The 18,659-nt window shown below is 43.7% G+C and overlaps 1 protein-coding gene and 1 long non-coding RNA gene across 2 annotated transcripts in view; one reads left to right on the forward strand and one right to left on the reverse strand.

The window, feature by feature from the left end:
• On the reverse strand, positions 1-11,374 carry LOC138143937 (uncharacterized). Its single transcript, XR_011163827.1, has 2 exons — positions 11,309-11,374; positions 1-443 (listed from the first exon to the last, which is right to left on the reverse strand). It is a non-coding gene; the product is annotated as an uncharacterized lncRNA (long non-coding RNA).
• RAB9B (RAB9B, member RAS oncogene family) overlaps positions 11,098-18,659 on the forward strand; it is an 18,804-nt gene continuing 11,242 nt past the window's right edge. Inside the window, exon 1 of the mRNA XM_069065231.1 lies at positions 11,098-11,295. The gene's annotated coding sequence lies outside the window, so the exon portion shown is untranslated. The remainder of the gene's footprint in view (positions 11,296-18,659) is intronic.

Genomic DNA, 18,659 nt, shown 5'->3' on the forward strand with positions numbered 1-18,659 from the left:
TAGACTTTTTAAACTTTCTTTATTCTTCCTGGGTTTTTTTGGTCTATGTTTTCTTTTACAACATGACTAATATGGAAATATGTCTTGCATGGCCACACATGTGTACCCTATATCAAATTGCTTGCCTTCTCAATGAGGGAAGTGCGAAGGGAAGGAGAGAATTTGAAAGTCGATTTTAAAAACAAATCTTGAAAACTGTTTTTACATGTGTAATTGGGGGGAAATAAAATACTAAATAAAAAAGAAGCAGGAAAGAGCTGAAGCCACTCATTTCTATATCCAGGCGTAGTACTCCATCTGTTACAACAGGCTGCCTCTGTCCTAGGGAAGCTGAGGTCTAGGATGGCAGACACAGCTCTCCAGATCACTTTGCTGATGAAATCCCAGCTGTCACAGATGCATATGGGTTCTGTACCATTCTAGGTCTCTCAAGACTGGGAAATCTATGGATAGAATGAAAAGATACATAGAATGTCTATTCACCAAAACATTTTGCTAACCCAGCCAGATAATGGAGCCAGAAACTGGGAATCTACTAGACTTTTCTCTTCCCTTGCCAGCTCAGTCAAAGCTGAAATCTTCTAGAAGCCTCTGTCAATTGTGTGTAGCTGAGAACAACCCTGACTATTGGTCCCTAGAACTTCCTGCCAATATACAGCCATAAGTCCAAGAGTCACGGGGGGGGGGGGTTTACTTTAAGGCCATAGGGCTCCAAACCCTAAAGAGACCTCACTGGGGGTCCTAGTGGACCTCTAGGCCAAACAGTCTATTCTTGAGACATTCCAGGGCTTCTGGGTCCTTGTCCACTAGCACTCCAACATGACAATATACCACAAGCCTCTTGGCATGTAGCTCTTCTCTAAGCCCATGGCTTGGGCTTTAGTACCCCTCTTCCCCTTAGGGACCCACAAGTCATCTTTTTTAGTTTCTTGAAAGTATCACTAGGAAAATCAGATTGAACTATGCCTAACCTCTTCTACTCTCCTTCTGGGAGATGTCATCTTTCTCACAGGCCCCAAATGACAAAAGGCTAAGAGTCTTTTATGATCTGCTTCAGCCTATTCAGACTACCCATAGAGATGCCTAACAGGAAGGGCCCTGATAGACTCAACACCCTCATTCCACAGGTGTGGAAACTGAGGCCCAGAGAAGTGATGTGACTTGCCCAAGGTCACACAAGTAGTAAGTTTCTGAGGCTGGATTTAAATCCCAGTTCTCTGAATCTGAATCTAATACTGCCATATGGCTGCATTTCACACATACCTCTCTCCTTGCTGTAAAAATAGTGACATATACTTCTCGTCTCTAAGATTCCCTAGGATTTTAAAATGCTCCACATGTGTAAAAATGTATTCCAATGCAGGGTCCCGTTTTCAAGTACTGCCCCATCCTTGTTGCAGCTCTCCAACATGGTTTCAAGTGCCCATAACAGAGAGGCAAACGAGTATGTAGGTAGAGGACTCAGCATGCCGGAATCCCATGAGCCTTCTGGGTAGGTATGGAGATGGGGAGCCCCACGGGAAGGGAAGTCCTGGGGTCTTTCTGAGCTGCCTTGGTGGAGAACTGAGCTGGACAAGGGAATTGGTGTGCTCAACATGACATGCCCATACTTCAGCTAGAAACTCAATATATTTGGGTTCCAGAGAATGGGAGCCCAGGAGACTGATCAGGGAAAGATATTCAGTCTGAGCCAGAGCTGAGGAGAATCCAGCCCTGAGGTGCACAAGAGGAATGACTGGCTTTCCAGGCCTTTCCCCCCATCCATCCGCAGGAGGCAGTGTCTCCATTCCTGTGCAAGCTTTTGCCAAAAGACTTTTTCCCTCTTCTACTACTAGGTTTCATACATTGGAGGTGAGGGAGGGGTGTTTGTCAAGAATAGTTCTATTTTCCATTTCTGTCTCTCATTATCTATCTTGTTCTATGTCCTAATTAAATGCTTTGCTATTAGCCTCGTGGCTCTTGCATGGTCTGTGCCAAGAGAGTGTGGCACAGCTCTGAGATGTCACAATTTCCATACCGAGTTTTTAAGATTCAGCGTGGAGATGTTTTGAATAAAATAGCAAAGAGCCGAGATAATAATTGTCCTATCAAGTATTATCTACAAACTCTCCTTCCCATCTACCTGCTTAGAAAGTAGCAAATTCTCCTGAACTAAAACTTAGCAAGGCAATCCAGAGGCAGCTAGGTGGTGCTTCAGTGGCTAGAGTGCCATGCCTGGAGTCAGGAAGACATGAGTTCAAATCTGACCTCAGACACCCTGTTTGCCTCAGTTTCCTCATCTGTAAAGTAAGCTGGAGAAGGAAATGGCAAACCACTCCAGTGTCTTTGCCCCCCCCCCAAAAAACCCAAATGGGGTAATGTAGAGTCAGGCACAACTGAAAAACAAAAACGTGCCATCTAGAAGCTCCAAGAAAAGCCCACGAGGGGGCTGCTGCCACCTGGTGTCCTCTCGTTGGAGAAGCAATAAGTAATTTCTCAGGAGAGTGCTGCCATCTGCTGGGAGCACAGAACACTCTGTAGGTGGTTCCATTCAGGGGGAGGAGGCCCCGAATGAAACGATCACTGTATCTACGTCTTGTGCCTATCTGTCCTTCTCGCTCTCACAGAAAATGTTGTAACTGAGCAACCTGGGCTGGAATTCCAAACTGTGTGAGCGTGGGTGAGTCTCAGCTTCCTCACCAGCAAAATGGGGCTAAGACAAGATGGCAAGAGAACCAGATGAGACAATGTCCTTTGCAAATCAGAAAGTGCTATATAAATGTCAGCTGTTGCTATTTATGGAGACTTCCCAGGGGCCAAACTCTGGGGAAGAATCTACTGGAGAGGACACTACCCCGCCCTTAGCCTCACAAGCGCTGGCCCCGGGGGGACCTGTGGGAATGGCCCAGGAATCTGCCTGACTTTGGGGGTCATCTTTCATTCCCTTCTCCCAGATCCCTTACATCCTGCAAATCATCCAATGCTGCCTCTCATTCTATCTCTCAAATCTTTCTCCCATCCATAATAGTTCAAGGCCACTGCTACTCCCAAAGTTAAGCACTCATTAATTAGATCATACCTGGATCATTACAATCACCTCCTAACTAGCTTCTTTGCCTCCAGTCTCTATCAACCTCCAATCTATGCACTGCTGCCATATCAACCTTCCTAAGACGTACCCATTTTATCATATCATTCTTCTGTTCCTAAATTGTTAATGGCACCTTATTACCAATAAGATGAAGTAAAGTCCTTTGCCTGACATTCAAGGCTTTTTGAAATCTGATCCCCATTCACTTTGGCTTTATTACCTACCACTCCACTCTAACAACTCTTGTCTAGCCACATTCATTGAATCCCCAGTAGGTCTGGTACTTTACCACTTCTTTAACTTTTGCCCATCCTATTTCCCCTCTGTGCAACACCCTTCTCGTTTTCTTACGGTTTGTTTTTCAAGGCACAGCACCAGGCTGAACCTTCTCAGGGAAGCCACTTGGGACCAAGGTAATCAAAAGTGCCTTTTTTTTCTCCTCTGACACTTATTTCCTAGACCACTTTTGTTGGAGTAGATAACTTCTTTGGTCTTTTAGAACTTTTTATTACTCTGTTTTATGTGCACTGAGTTATAAGTTCCAGAGAGGCAAAGATGTCTTATCTAAACTTTGTATCTCCGCCCCCTCCCCCAAAGCTCAGAGCATAGTAGGTACTTAACATTTGTTCTATCATATCAACATTTACACAACTTATCTCCTCAATTAGATCATGAGTTTGGGGAGGGGGCGCCTATTTCTTCCACTTCTTGGTCTCTCATGGCACCTCATCCAGTGTTCCAATTATAGTAAGTATTCAATAAATATTGACTGATGAAATACTAATGTAGTTTTAAATGGCTATGGAAGTTAATCTGGGACCCACATGGTTTAGCACTGCCAGGACTTCATCACATTCTAGCTAATCTACCATGAGAAAGGCTAGTATTCTTTATGCAGAATGAGCTCCACACACTCTAGATCCCCTTACCAGGTCAAGTTTGGTGGGGGAGGGGCTTGGAGGTAATCAGAGTTATGCAAATAGGGCTTGAGCCGCCAGCCAGGGCCAGCAGAAGTAGGCAGAAATCTTCAGTCAAGTAAGGAAGCATTGAACTGGGGCAGAGGAATTAAGTAAATAATAGAAAAAATCAAGCCTAGCCTCATTCTCAGCCCCCAACACCCAAAGGAATTTCCCACAGACTCCCCAGGCAGGAGCTAACCAACAGATTTTCAGGGACACAAGCAGCCAGAGCAGAGGGCTCCCTTGAGGAAAGTCCCAAGATAGCGACCTTGGAAGAACAGGAAAGCAGGAGCAAGTACCGAGCAGCAGAGTGCCATGGCACTCAGACCAGGGTTCTGCGGGCTGGCCTCAGACGCCATTGAGGACTTCGAACTTCAAAGATCCTGGGGTGAGGGCTAATCATGATGGGAGATGTCAGCACAAGAACCCAGGCTTAGACCAAGCAGGGGTGATCACTCTACCCAAAAGCACAGTAGGGAGTGCAGTCTAGTCCTGGAACAAAACTCCAGTCAAGGAAACAGAGTTGTCAAGATGACTCAGTCATGAAATATTTCTTAAACACCTACTGTGGGCCAGGCACTGTGCTAAGTGTTGGGGTTACAAAGAGAGGCAGAAGAGAGTTTCTACAGTCAAAGAGCTCCTGATCTTTGGGGGAGAGAACATGCAAACAAATGTGTACAAACAGGTTACAGACAGGACAAACAGAGGGAAGGCACAAGAATGAAGAGGGATCCCACCGGGCTGTATGCTGAAGGAAGCCAGAGAAGCCAAGAAGCAGAGATGAGGTGGGGGAGCATCCTAGGTCTAGGGGACAGCCAGGGCAAATGCCCAGAGTCAGGAGATGAAGAAAGAAGAATGGAGATTTCAGGATAATTGCTGGGTCCTATCCTGCTTAAGAGTGGATTTATGAACTTTACAGCAGTAGCACTGGATAAGCAATGAGGTGATAGAGGAGGGGAGGGCCCAGCACTGGTATTCATATTACTTACAGGAACCTTTTATGTACTTTTCTGACAGAAGGAGGAAGTATCAGGGATGTTGATGCAGTGTGAGAGGCCAAAAAAAAATAGGAAACTAAAAAGTTTTTTTGGTAACCAAAGCTTACAAATGTGGTACATATGACTGGCCTGGTATAATTAGACTGTAGTGGTTACTCTAGAAGGACTGCTCTCCTACACTTCACTCTAATGTCCCCTACAAAGAGCAAGTACTGAGGAGACACAGACAAGTATCAAAAATGATTTTAAATCCAGAGATTCCCCTCCCCCCCAAGAGGAAAAGAATAACGCTGAAATAAGCGCCAGCAGAGATTGAAAGGAAATAACATAGATTTTCCACAATAACGACATGAAGCACAAGGTAGAAAAAAGAATTGAAAAAATTGAAAGGAGAACAAATGGCTTAGAAAATAAAGTGTGAAATCTTACCCAAGAAATGGACTTCCTGAAAACGAGAATAGACCAAACTGAAATCAACGATTCCATGAAGCAGGAAGAAATATTACAGCAAAAGCAAGAGATTGAATAAAAATAGAGGAAAATGTAAAATATCTGATATTTTAAAAACAATGGATTTGGAAAGCAGGTCAAGGAGAAATAATTTAAGAATCATTGGACTCTCTGAAAACCATGAGTAAGGAAAAAATAAAGCCTGGACATTACAGTTCAAGAAGTCATAAATGAAAACCAACCAGATGTATTAAAACCTGAGGGCAACGTGGAGATAGGAAGAATACACCAATCACTTCCTGAAAAGAACCTCGAAAGGAAAAGTCCCAGTAACGTCATGGCCAAAATTCAAAATTCCCACCTCAAAGAAAATATACCATAAGCATCCAGAAAGAACTAGGTCAAGTATCAAGTGTAACTAGGTGGTCCTGAACACTCTCAGAACAAGGCCAGCCTTATCTCCCTTTAGAGTTCTGAGGCACACTGAGATGTTGGGGGTATTTCTCTTCTCTATCACCATTAGCTCATGCCACCACCTCCCTCCAACCCTGGTTGTGCTAGAGTCCTATGACTAGCAGCCCATTTCCCCTTAAATTACTTCATGCTGATGAGCTTTTACAGAGAGATATTGGCTTCAAAGAATTAGCAAAAACAGAGTATGGATGTTTCCCCTCATACCTTGGGGACATAATCTCCCCTATGCCACCTCAGTTTCTGGGGGGATTCAAGACCCAGCAACTTCTACTATAAATAGAAGGATATGTAGAATACAATATTTCAAAAGGGAAAAGATGGTTTTACAACCAAGAATAATGTATCCTACAAAGCTGAGTATAATCCTACAGGGGGAAGAAATGAATCTCTAATGCAAGAGAGGACTCTTGGGCATTTCTGAGGAAAAGCCCAGAGCTATGTAGGTACTTCAAAATACTAACACCAGGGTCAAGGTATGTAGATAGGGAAATTTATTTGAGCATTTGTAAGATGATTATGATGATACATCACAGGTATGCAGGAGGAGCCAGCCTGAATTGGCTCCCAAGAGCCAAATGTTAAATTTTCAGTTTGAACATTTACATCTTGGAAATTAGCAAAGGTTGCAAATCAGGGCTTGATTTATTATTTTGTTGATTGTTTAGACTTAAGAAAGTGATAAGGAAAATATTAATAATTCAGATTAATCTTAAAAGTGTGTCATGTGTACATTTTTTTTCAGAGAAAGCTAGTTGTTAAATATTTTACAGCATAACCCTGAATATAATGCTAACATCCTAACAGAGGAAGAAGAAACAAGTGTCCCTTCAGGATCTTAATGTCCTCAAAGGGTACTGGGTGAGTTAAATGAGAAAAAAACGGAGAGTGTAAGGTGTGTATTGGCTCTGTTTTAGGGGTTTGAATAAGGAAAATAGAAGGGTGGGTAAAAAGAGGAAATAGCATAGAAAATAGGAAGAAGGGGGTGGAACTTGCTATTTCTCATAGGTGGGGTATGTGAGGAGCACATAGAGAAAAGGTAGCACTATGGGAACTATGCAGTTTTTCTATAGATGGGTTTTCTTTAGGGGCCAAGATCTCCCCATGGCCAATAAGGGAAATATTATGGACTCTGATTCATGGGAGAGGGGAGACCTTCCTCAACCAGTAGATGATAACTATTCAATGACATAGCCACTGAGTCTTGGAGAGCTGGACAGAGGTAAAGCACCTCACAAGCTTTAAAGCAACATCGATAGTCAGTTATTGCTACTGCCTATGAGGATCACCCAACTAGTAATTGACAGAGGCAGAATTTTAACCCAGGTCTTGATTGATTCCAAACCCAACAATCTATCTACTAAAGCTAAGCCACATTGCTTCCATATTGTTGCATTTTCCATAAATTCAATGTTCATAGATGTAATTGTCTTTTTTATTTTTAAAGAGAATTTTAAGTCATACAAACACCCAAACCAAATAACCCAACCATTTGGATATGGATTAGATTGTTGCCAAGGTCCTTTCCAACTCAAAATCTGTGATTCTGCAATATGAACAATTCCTAACCAAGAAAAGTCTGGGCTAGTTCAAAGCTGAATGTCTTCTCTTGGTTATTTGGTAGTATTCTACATATTTTACAAAGGCATTTATTTTATCCCAATTACTGAACATTTTTTTCTCCCTTCCTTGTTCCTGAAAAAGGAAAAAGCAATATCATTATAACAAATACATAGAGTCAAGCAAAACAAATTCCCATATTAGCCATTTCCAAAAGTGTGCACATGAATCCATCACCTCTCTACCAGGAGGTAGGTAGCGTTCTTCAACGTCAGTCCTCTAGAATAACGGTCAATTATTGCCTTGATCAGAATTCCTAAGTCCTTCAAAACCGTCCATTTTTATAATTTTGACAGTATAGTATAAATTGTTCTCCTGGTCCCACTTATTTCACTTTCCATCAGTTCATACAAGTTTTCTTAGTTTTCCTGGGTATCCATGAAACTAACTCACTCTCTCCCTTCACTTTTTTGCAGCACAATAGTAATCTATTGCATTCGTGTCATAAATTGTTCAACCACTCCCCAATTAATGGACACTCCCTTAGTTTAATGTTCTTTGCTATTACAAAAAAAGCTGCTGTCTATATCTTCTTGTACATATAGGACCTTTTCTTTTTAAAATTTCTTTTGGGTATCAGCATCCCTAGGTCAAAGTTTAGTTGCTTTGGGGGCATATTTCCAAATTACTTTCCAGAATGACTGAACCAATTCACAGCTTCAACAACAGTGCCACAAATGTGTCTATTTTCCCACATCCCCTCCAGCATTTGTCATTCTTTTTTGTCAACTTTGCCAATCTGATGGGTGCGAGATGGAAGCTTAGAGTTCCTTAGTGATTTGGAGTACTTACTTTCTTATGGTTATAGGTTCTTATGGCTTGGATTTCTGCCCTTGAGGATTGCCCATTTATATCCTTTGACTATTCATCACTTGGGGAACACTCTACATATTTTAGGGTACTTTGAGATTCATAAGAAGTTGGGGAAAGATTACCCTCTTGTGTGAGGATTGCCTCTTTAAGGAGGTAGCACAGTATGTTAGAAAGGGTGAAGGATCTGGCATCATAACACTTGGGTTCAAATCTCTCCTCTGACACTACCTATGTGAGTAACCTGGAGTGTGTCACAACCACCCTGAGATTTGATTTCCGCATCTGTAATAAGGAGAGAATAATCCCCACCTTCCAGGGTTGATGTGTGGTTCAAAAGATATAGCACCAGTAAAGGACTTTGTGAACTTTCTGCTATTTTGATCACTCAGCTGTAAGGAGACCACTGGCTATGCTGTTCTCTAGCTGGCCATGGTGATTCACAGATCTCCAAGGACTCCCTTCCAAAAATGAGCTCATTTGCTGTCTATAAGGTAGTCAGGAGCTCGATTCTGATCTCTATCTTACGTGTGAGGAAACTGAGCCCAAGGTCACACAGCTGGTGACTAGAATCCAGATATCCATGTTGTCCCACACTGTCTCCTACCCCTGTGAGCCCCACCTGGGGCAGATTGAGAGCCTGTGAGTTGACTGTGGCAAATCTCTGGAGCTTCAGCTCAAATTCCTCCTGGATTGCTCTGAACCTCTCCCAGTCAGTCACTAATCATGGTGTTGGCTGCCAGACCCCCACATTTTGGATTTCCTGCTGCAGCATCTCACCCTTGTGAGTATCTGCATGCTGGAAGCCATATCCTCTGGCAAGGGATGGAAGGACCTAGTCCTTGTCAATATAACGAATGACAGGCAGGCTCATGCAATTTCCATCTGGATAGAATAAACTCTCCTCCTAAGACAACACTTCTCTGATAGCCCAACACACTGTCTGTGCATGCCACTTTCCCCATCTAGATGAAGTACCCCTACCCTTGTGGTGAAGCTAAGTGGCATAGTGGGCAGTTAGGTGGTGCAGTGGATAGGATGCTGGGCCTGGAGGCAGGAAGAACTGAGTTCAAATCTGGCCTCAGACATTTCTAAGCAATGTGATCCTAGGCAAGCCACTTAAACCTGTTTGTCTCGATGCCTTACCTATAAAATTAACTAGAGAAGGAAATGGCAAACCATCTTTGCCAAGAAAACCCCAAATAGGGTCACAGAGACTGACTGAAAAAAAGACTAAACAAGATGCAGTACAATGCAGTGGGCAGAGAACCAGCCTTAGAGTCAGGCAGATAAGTTCAAGCCCTGACTTTAGGTTGGGTAACGAAAGACAAATTGCTGAATCTCTTGATGGCGCAGGTAATTATAGAAGACCCGAGTTCCATATGAAATACTAACACTCTGCATTATCAGAGAGAGTTTCCATATGTGGAATGAAATTCTTCAGCAATGAAATCACAGGTTTGAACAATAACAACAAAAAAGAAAAAAAAAGAAAAATAATTAAAAGGCAAATAGAATATTCAGTAAAAGCAAGTCAATAAGAAAAATAAAGGGTTGGAAAATAGTACACATGAAAAAAGGTTAAAGGATTATTTAGTCAAAAGTAGAGACCTGAGTGAAGTTTAACAGCAGTTTTCCAGAAAATAAAGGATTATTACTCAGAGTAATGACCCTCTATTTTCCACCTGCAGGGAAGATAGAAGTAGAAAGATGAAAAGAAACAAAATTACAGCACCAGGGATTTAGTCTGAATGAGTAAGAACTTCCTGGCAGAGAAGATGGGAACAGCTTTAGCTGTCGTTCTGAGACTATCTATGTAGGGTTTGGTCAGGTGGGAAGATGGAGGAGGAAAGTCAATGACTTCTTGAGCACCTCCCCCCATTCCAGGCAAATGTCAGTTTTAAGGTGGCTGAGGCGAAGGAACAGAAGGGAGGGAATGGTTGGGAAGAGTAACAGGAAAAGAAAGGCTGAGACACCAGACCCTTGGAAAAATGAAATTCCGCCCAACAATGCATCCCTGGGATTAGGGACTAGCTGATGCCTCTGCCATGTGTGAGTTCCAAGTGGTCAGGCCCAACCTACCACCTCCTCCAGGACCATGGATGGGGGCCAGTCATTGACCTGGCACATTCTCCTCAGTGATTTTAAGGAATGGATAAGGGAGTGTTTGCTGGATGGTGGTTCCCATTGGTAGAAGTGGAAGTAGGGAGGATAAAGATGGGGTGCCCAGCTCCATGGAGGAGGTTGGAGGCCATGTCCCTGCTGCTGGCCACGTTCTAGACTGGGAATGATAGGGCGCTCAGTACAAAGTCATCAGTACAAAATAATGATCAGTTTGCCCTTCTGTAAAGATTCTTCCCACCTCTGGCTAAGTCCTAAGACCCTGCCCTCATATAGGCCTCAGTTTCCCCATCCATAGGAAGAGAGGTTGATCATGAAAAACCCTGAGAGATCTTTGTAGCTCTCGACCCAGGGATGCTCTGCCAGGGCGTGTTTGGGGAGGGGGGGGTGCAGATCTCTAGCTGATTCTAGAAGGCTGAGGGACTGACAACTGGAGGATGGAAGAGGGGGTGGGGGGGGTGAAGCAAGGAGCCGCGGGGCGCGCATGCGCACGAGGGGGCCCTGGGGAGCCAGGGCGCGAGGCAGGACGGCCCAGCCCCGCCTCCGTCCCCGTCCCCGACCCCTCCTTTTCCCTCCCCCTCCCACTCCCCATCTCTCGGGCGCAAGCGCGGGCTCGAGACGCGGCGGTCGCGAGCGGCAGCTGTCAAGCGAACGAGGCGCAGAGCAGGAGGCGGAGGTGACGGCAGCGGTGAGGCGGCGGTGAGGTGACGGCGGGGACGGACCGGGAGAGCGAGCAGCGCCGAGCCAGCCCGCCACGCAGCCCCCCTCGGCGCCTCCAGCCCCGGCCCTGCCCCCGGTAAGGTGCCTACCTGGCTGCGGGAAGGGCGAGCCACCCGGGAGCCAGCGGCGGCCCGGGGCAAAGGGGAGGGGACGGGGGCGGGGGGCGGGGGGGGGGGGGGGGGGGGGGGGCCTGCCCGGCCCCCCCCGCTCTCCCCCCCGGGGGGGGGGGGGGGGGGGGCCCGCGCCCGCGCCCCTAGCTGCTCCAGGCTCGGTCTGTTCTTCCCACCGCTGCCGCTGCCAGGATAATGCCATCCATCCTTGCCCAGCCATTGGCCCCTAGGAGGGACCTGGCGGCCTTGGGGGCACTGCCCAATCACAGTCTGTTGTGCCTTTAGTCTCCGAGGCCTCGGCTCGCCAACAGGGAGGTCAGGGAGCTCGGAAGCTAAAGGAGATGCCAGGCATTCGGGTGGCATGGAGCATCGTAGGCGCCCATGGCTCTCCCGAGCTAGGTGATGACTTGTGCTGTGAAGCGGCGGCATTTAGGCTCTCAGCATGGGCACAGTGGCCAGCTGTCAGCACCACCAAACGAGGCCGCTGTGCCAGGGGGGCTTTGCTTTTCTCCAGCATCAGATGGTGTTCGATGCTGCTGCCCAAAGGGTGGGGGTTGGGGGGGGCAGGAAGGTATTTTGGACTTTCAGAACAAGTTTCTTGTGTCAGAGATGCCTAGGCTCTTAGCCTGAGGGGTCTCCAGCTGCTGGAGGGCCCTTTTGTTTGTTTTTGGGGTGATTGCGGCTGGGGATGAAAGAAGCCCTCTCCTGCTCACTAGTGCGGTGTTTTCCACTCAGTGTGACAGATCCCAACAGTGAGCTAAGTGCTGTGTCACAGCAAGCCAGGCTTTCCCTGATGCTGGGCTCCTCCTTGGCGCACACTGCCACCGAGCCACTCTCTTCCATGTATTCTGAGGACAGCCTGCTTTCTTTTTCCTTCTTTCACTCAACCAACACCTTTCCCTCCTTGGAGCTAGATGTTAGAACCCCACTCAAGATTTGCCACAGGTAACCTATGGATTCTAATTGGAGAGGCTCCTTCCTCTTATGGCAACTGAGATACCATTCCCATTCTCCTGTCTGTTTCTCGGTCCTTTCTCCATGATCATAATACAATTTATTATTTTCAAAGGACTAAGTATTTTTTCACTCTTAGACACCCCCCACTCCCCATTTTAATCGAATATATAAATGATACAGTGTGAAAATTGCTGGGAAACACTGCTTTAGTGAATACTTCATTCTGGGCACAGAACAGAGCATTGAATGAAATGGGTAAATGATTCCTAGATGATGTTTCTAAGTCTGCATCTTTAAGGAAAAGAAGGCGATTTCAGGGCTTTCAGATTCCTGTTAAGTCATACTTTCTCTAGGACAGGCTACTATCAGAATTCTCTATCTGGGTACAAATATCATTCTGATTGTGGGGCCTGGACATCAGGGTTTTGACTTATGTGTTTATGTTTTCATAGACTTCTTGGAACAACTTGTTGATTCGTTTGGACATTTTCATTTAAATTTTTGCAACAAGTATATCTTGGGAAAGAAAAAATGGTTTTATTTACTTTTGTACTTTGCTAATTCTTCTCAAAGTACCCCTAAAAGACCATCTCTCTCCTCTACCAACTATGACTGTATGATCATGGAAATACTACTACTTCAGGGAGAATTATGGTTTCGGTTTTTGTTGTGGGAAAGGAATAATGTTCATATAAGTTAAACATTTTTCTGTGTTTCAGAATTAGAGAAAGAACACTGGACTAGGAGTCAGAAGACCTGAATTCTTGGTCAGAATCTGCCATTAACATCTTGGGCAAGTTACTTCTGTTTTCTGGGCCTCAGTTTCCTTCTATATAAAATAAAGAAGTTGGGCTAGAAAATCTCTAAGGTCCTTTTTAGTTTTAACAGTCTATGATTCTGTGACTTCCACAAATGGAACTCTACCTACTGATTCGGATTTGCAAAGTTCTCTAGCACTTTTGGTGTCACTTTTAAAGTAATAATAATAACATAAGAAAGAATCAAGAACTAAGGTGATTTGTTAGCCTGACCAGACAAGCTGATTAGAGTTCAGGTTCAAATCACAGGCTACAGGAAATGATTATGAGACTAACTTATAGTTAGAGAATTAAGTGAGGTTTTATTGCAAGTATACACAGGAACAAGTAGGAATCAGGTGGGCCTTACTTAGGTGAGAACAGTCACTGCAGACTCTGATACAGACAACCACGATAGCCACATAGATCATCTCAATTCTGGGGTACGTGGAAGAGTATGTTGGGTCAAAAATATGAGGTGGCAGTTGGGACACCAGCCTTTTCGTGAATGAACCCAAAGGCCCCCTCAGGAACTGAATGGAAAAGTACTAACACAGCTGGCTTGGGGAGTGGGGGGGGGGGTGGCATGGCCTGAGCCCGTGATCCTGTTAGGGGCTTCCACTATTTTAAGATGAAATTTTCCTTAGCTTGTACAAGTTTGTTTGCAAAAATATGGGAGGCAGAAGCTAGGGAATCTTATTCCTGAGAAGCAGAAACTTAAGCAGAAAAGCAACAATGAAGACATGCAGTATACTGGTCTATGTCTACCACAGAGAACGTAGAGTCAACCTAAGATTTAGACCTTTTGAGCTGATTCACAGGCCAATAATACAACTGCTTTTCTTCACATCCCATCTCTTTGAAGGAATATACTCAAGTCTTAATGACATTGGCTTATTGGGAGAGGGTAGGGATGGATAAACTTGTGTTTTCTATTGGCATGATGGTTACCATTGATGTTTACCAGGCTATACCAGTATTTATCCAGGGCAAGGAGGCTTGTCACCACATTTATGACTCTGGGGACTACTAACTTACTATTGGATACAGGATTTATTATTGGGATACAGTTTTCCACATGCCATCCCTGTTTCCACAGAGGATTCCCATGGTAGGGGTTTCTTAAAATGGTCCTTTTGTTATAGTATATGTAGTTTCATTTCAGTCAACTCTTACAAACATTTGTTTCTTTGGTATATACAAGTTAGATGGCTACATGTAAAATCATTATAGAACAATTAGGTGTATTTAGAGGAACTTACTGCAGGAGGGGAAGAAAAATATTTTTGTGGTGATATTGATGGTATTTTAAAAGAGTATTGGTCTAGGAATTACAGGTGGTTCTTGCATAGTTTTGCTGGGCCAAGTCTCTTTAATTTTTTTTTCTTTTTGGAGGGCAATTGGGGTTAAGTGACTTGCCCAAAGTCACACAGCTACTAAGTGTGTCAGGTGTCTGAGGCCGGATTTGACTGACTTCAGGTCCGGCACTCTATTCACTGCGCCACCTAGCTGCCCCTAAGTCTCTTTAATTCTGACTTTATAACGAGGAAAATTTGGTTCCTGAATTGCCAATCCATAAGATAGGTCTTCGTACTATCCAAGGGGTACACTAGTCAGGTGTGTGGTCAACCAGGTGGGGGGCTGCCCCTTTCAAGGGAGGAAAACAGTAGGGTCATCAGAAAAGTCCTGCCACCACCTTCGTGAGGCCGCTTCTCCGATCCTTACCTCTGCTCCTATATGGCCACCTGGGACTGATTCAATATTCAGAACCATTATTATGGCTTCAGTGCTTCTTTCATGAGCACCTTAGTAAGCAATCTGCTGACACTCTCCCCTTGACAGTTGGTTACAGATTCATCATCAGGCCCATCACATCACTAATAATTTCTAGCAAGAATTAGACCTTATAATTTAGCAAGTCTTCTCATCAGATTTCTGATCTGGCATGTAATAGTTAGGTCCAAATACAATCATAATCAAATTATAAGAAGTAACTATAATCCCAATGGTTTCTTCCCTACACAGCAAGTTCCACTATTTGTAGTCATCACAAGAGATTGCACAGCCACAGCTATCCTGCCTCTACATCAAAACTGACAAATAATCAATTAGTCTGCAGATGTGACATTGCATGACCACTTCAGTGGATGATACATCTCTCATACCTATTAAGTTCCTGCTAAGTCTTTCCAAAGCGTCCAGTTATTTTCTAAGTTTCCTTCTTTTCCAGTTCTAACTTTCAACTCTACATCTCATCCAAATATGGCATATTAGATAATCACAATACAATCTAAATCAAACTTGACATCAATAGAGGACAAAATAATAACATTATGGGATACAGGAATATTGAGTAAACAGAAGCAGTTAAAATAAATTTAAACTATTAAAACAATAAGTAAGATTCTCCAACCACACCCCCCCATTGAGTCCATGTTGCAGAAGTTACAAAATGGTATACATATTATCCACTCTGCGTTCAAGTTTCTAGCAAACAAAGCACAGAGATCATCATTTTTCTCATTTGAGTACACAGTGTAGGCAGTTTCTTCTGGATAAGAAAATTACCCCAGATGACAACTCAAATTCCACAGTTCAGTGTTAGTGTTGGTGCTGATAGGCTTTCTTAAACACTGCATAACCACCCCAGTTTTACATTTTCATTGCAGTCAAGATAGACTCAGTTCTTGCAATTTGAGTTGTTTAGAAGAGGTCCTTTCTGTTCTGCGCTCTTACTGTGAGATCTTCAAAGGCAGCCCGGCATACTTTATCTCTGGTTGTGGTCCTTCATAGGAGGCAAGACCTCCTTGACTTGGGACTGCTTGTGACAGGCTGTGGGATACATGGCTTCAAATGCAATAATAATTACAGAACTATTCTACAGTCAAAAGAATGGAAAACACAGTAATGATAATAGTTGATATGGCTCACATAGTGCTTCAAAGTTTATAAAGAGCTTTACATACAACCCCATATTCAATACTAAAATACTCAAGCTACTAGATTATTGCGCTGGAAAGAGATCGCCCAGGGTATTCTTTTCATTTATTTATTTTACATTTCACTTTTCTTAGTATGGGTAGGGTACCTTTCTGATTTCACTTTTCTTAGTATGGGTAGGGGACACTTGATGCACTTACTAGCCGTGTGACTTTGGACAAGTCACTTAACCCCAGTTGCCCTCCAAAAAGAAAAAAATAAAACAAAACCAAAAAAACTACTGCAAGGCTTAGTTCTGTCTTTTACTTTGCTACTTCCAAATTATTTTGAATAAAACTGCTATGTGAAGACTAGAATTGTTATAACTTATAGCTTCTAGGGTTTGGGTTCTCCTATTTTGAACTTCTTTTTCTATTCCCCCCACCAAAATTCAGATTTAAAAAGGGCTCTAGCAGCTGTCCTGTATGAGAGACAAAAAGGGGCCTACTGTTTAGGAGCTGCCAAAGTCACGGTTGAGTCATGAAAGCTAGTGAATTGGAAGACTTAGAGTCTTAACTCCAAGGGCTAGAGAGAGCAAAGGAAGTGAGAGGATGATTGACTTTTTTTTTTGCTTTTTGGAGGGCAATTGGGGTTAAGTAACTTGCTCAAGGTTACACAGCTAGTTTTTGTGGGGGGTGGGGTGGGGGTGGGTGTTAAGTGTCTGAGTCCGGAACCGAACTCTGGTTCTCCTGACTCCGGGGCCAGCACTTTACTACACCACCTAGCCACCCCAGTGATTGACTTTTTTATTCCTTTTTCAGAAAAGAAAATCATCCATTTTGAGAATTGCTAGGATCTCATATACAGGTTTATCTCAGGACATTCTGGGATAGAGGAGACAGTTAGCTTCCCGAAGTCTGCTCTGGACTACTGGGCCACCTGGGGAAGGGAAAAGACATTTGGTTTTGGTGGAGCCAAGGTGGGACTGCCTATCTGGAGTCTAGCTAAGAAGGTTACCAGAAAGGGAGCTGGCATGGTAGGGACGAAGTGTTGAAGTTTAGAGGCAATCAGGGTGATAGAGTAAAGAGAACACTGGGTTGGGGTTCACAGGAGTTAGATTTGAACCCTAGCTTTGCCACCTACTACCTAGAAGACCTTGGGCAAGTCAGTTAACCTCATATATGTAAGACAAAATGTAACACTGACTACCATGGGCCTGGGCATGCTCCCAAGGCCTCATTACAGAGATAACCTCTGAGGTCCTTTCCAGCTCAAGATCTTTGGGGATCACCAACTGTCACACAAGGGAGATAAATTGTAAAGGCCAATGAGAACAAAGGGAACCTATATTATTTGGAGTCATGGACCAAGTCTACAGATTCCTTTCCTAGAGAAGGTATTGGAGTTACAAGGTGGTTTAGATAAACTTTAATACAACCAGAAGGAAGGATAGACATGATACCATAAAATAGAAATTCTAAATTCTCTTGGTGCCTTCTTCACAGGGGCTAGACATAATAGTTCGAAATTTAGGACTACTGGTTTAATTTACATTTATACAGAAAGTACTTGCTTGCTTTCCAGATTATAACTGAAACATCCCAAACCTAGCATTCATAATTCTTTCTCAGTTTACACAAGTAAATATTGCATCAGTGCACATTCAGAAATAGAAGATGGGTCAGATCTACCCCAAACAAATTATGCTATGACTGTAGACATTCAAAAATCACATTATTTGCCTGTGTTCTCTTTTATTGTCAACATTGTTCATAGAAATGCAGAAATATGCTTCTAATATACATTCTAAGAGTCTTATGAACTTTGAGGATGTTTTAGCTTTAGTAATAGCATGTCTTGATAGATTGTCTCCAACAACTCACATTCTCATAGGTCTTTCTTGGAAAAAAAAAGGAATGTATGTTTATGAAGCTGATCATATTGGAGAGATTTTAGCCTAAAGACAAATATTCAATTCACTGCTTATCAGAATAGGCATTCGCCCCATAAGATAAGTATTTTGGGGAACGTAGCTTTAATATCTTCCCACAGGAAATCACACATCGTACTCGGGCAGAGAAGATAAGGGCACAGAAGGGAGCTGCATAGGCATAAAATTCTTGAGAGGGAATAGATAACTGGAGAGAGGATATTGGGAACAGAATGAGAAGCTACAATTTGCAGTAAAAGTCTAGCAAGAAGTATCCAGAGCAGATCTGGGCTCATCACTTTCCCAGGTCTGTTCTTGCTGGGGTGCTTTGGAAGGCCCCGGTGCAGAGAACAAGCCAGAAAGTCTGAGTCTCTCAGCCCTTGGAAGAGAGAAAGATTTCAGAGAAAGGAAAGGGGGAGGGTAGACAGCAAATGCTGACTGAGTACCTCTTCAAACCAGGGAAAGAGAGAACAAAACATAGAAAAAAGAGAACCCCCACACTCCTCCTCAGTCATCCCTGGTTTCAGGGAACATCAGAAAAGGGGTGGGTAGCTCAGGAAAGAAGTCTGGGTTCAAAGTTCCAAATTATTCAATGTCTGCATCCCCACAATTGAACATTCCATGGTAGGTGAACCCAGAAACCCACCACAGAGAAAAACATGAAATTCAGTGCACATGCAATGTCATTGAAATCAATTTACATTCCCAACATTGCTGAAATGCCCCC

The sequence above is a fragment of the Petaurus breviceps genome, unplaced genomic scaffold (assembly GCF_028583685.1).
Source record: "Petaurus breviceps papuanus isolate PSGF00001 unplaced genomic scaffold, PetGlider_PUasm1.0 90681, whole genome shotgun sequence".
Classification (NCBI taxonomy): domain Eukaryota; kingdom Metazoa; phylum Chordata; class Mammalia; order Diprotodontia; family Petauridae; genus Petaurus; species Petaurus breviceps.